This window comes from Orycteropus afer, unplaced genomic scaffold (genome assembly GCF_000298275.1).
Source record: "Orycteropus afer afer isolate SDZICR_OR568_19922 unplaced genomic scaffold, OryAfe1.0 scaffold00638, whole genome shotgun sequence".
Classification (NCBI taxonomy): domain Eukaryota; kingdom Metazoa; phylum Chordata; class Mammalia; order Tubulidentata; family Orycteropodidae; genus Orycteropus; species Orycteropus afer.
This window is the reverse complement of record NW_006922225.1, coordinates 1,248,393-1,250,192: the sequence shown is the minus strand read 5'-3', so window position 1 is coordinate 1,250,192 and position 1,800 is coordinate 1,248,393.

Sequence of the window (1,800 nt, the reverse complement as noted above, 5' to 3'; positions counted from 1 at the left end):
ATTCATGTCTTCTGCCCATTTTTTAATTGGATTGTTTGTCTTTTTGTTATTGAGGTGTTGGAGTGTTCTATAAATTCTAGAGATAAGTCCCTTATCGTTTGTTTTCTTGATTACTGCCTCACGGGTATTGATGGTTGATCCAAGTAGAATTAAGTTGTTGACAATTTCTTTTCTTTCCCCTCCATTTATCATGATGTTGTTTATCAGTCCAGTTATGAGGATTTTCATTTTCTTCTTGTATAGGCATACTCTTGTGCCATAGTGCCTAAGGCATTTGACTGATAACCAGAAGGCTGGTGGTTCAAACCCACCAGGCACTCCTCAGAAGGAAGTGTTTAGTTTGGTTTTGATAGACATAATCCATAGTGTATTATATGGACAACAAATTCTCTCTCTTTTTGTTGGTCTAAAATTGTCTTTCTGTTGCCTTGTTTTTGAGGAATGTTTTTTGCTGTCTGTAGAATTTTTAGGTTGGCATGTTTGTTTGTTTGTTCTAAGCACTTCCATCCTGTTCTGGTTTCCATCATTTCTTTGGAAATGTCAGCTGTATTGTTCCTTTGAATGCAATATATCCTTTACCCCTGTCTGCTTTTGAGCTGCTCTTTCTGAATTTGGTTTTCAGTAGTTTAATTATGATGTGCCTGGGAGTACTTTTCTTGGTATTTCTTCTTTTTGGGACTGTAGAGTTTCCTCATTCTGTAGTTTAATGTTTTTCATCTATCTTGGGAAATTTTTAGTCATTGATTACTAACATATTTCTTGTATTTAATTCTTGCCTCTCCTCTGGGACCCTGATTACATATAATGTTATGCCTCCATGTCTCATGTCTTACATTTAGAATTCTCTGGTCTATTTGGTCTAATTTGCTGTCATTAAACCCATGTATTGAATTCATCATTTTAGTTGTTAGTTTTTTATTTCTAAATTTTCTATTTATTCTTGTATGACTTTTAGTACTAGAATGAGATTTTCCAGCCTTGTTTGTGTTGTGTTTTTGAACTTATCAATCACTATTATGTTAAAGCCCTTGTCTTAGGAATCAAACATCTAGGTAACCTTTGATCACGTGTCTATTATACATTGTTTCTTTTCATTTCTTGGCCATTCACCCTGGTTTTTAGTCCCCTTCTAATTTTTGATTGGATGCAGGACATCATGGATGAAAATTCTAGAGGTTCCAGTTGATGTTACTGTTTTCAAAGAGTATTTTTTACGGGGGATGAGGGACCCAGAAAATGTACCAGCAGTGTACTTTTTATATTGTCAAAAGTTAGTTATAAAATCTGTTAGGGCTACATCGTTTCAGTTTTGCCTTCTCTCCAAGAGCATAGTCTTTATTCCAAAGGGGTGGCTCTTGTTTGTAGACCATTTTCTCATGTCTCAACTGAAAGCACAGTGTGTTTACAAAGCCCTTGCACATTGGTAGGACTTGAACTACATTGCTTTATTTCCAGAATAGTGCAGCTACTGAAGTGACTGCACATTGCTGTAGCCTCCAGCTCTCTTGGGGTCTTTTCCTGTGCTCCAGTTCAGTAATTCTCTTTTCACCTTTGTCTGACCTTCTACTTAATCTCTTTAATGATTTTGTATTTGAACTATTCTATTACATTTTTCATTTTATTTATTCTTTCATAAATGTACTTACTTCCTATCCAAGTTTCCAAGTTTCCCACTTCTTCAACTATATAAAATGTTTTATATCCTGTGCCTAATAAATCTAATCTCACCATTGTGCCTGCTTCTGATGTCTTTTATTTGCAATGATTTCCACTCATGGTGCTTTGTTTCCTTGGGTATTA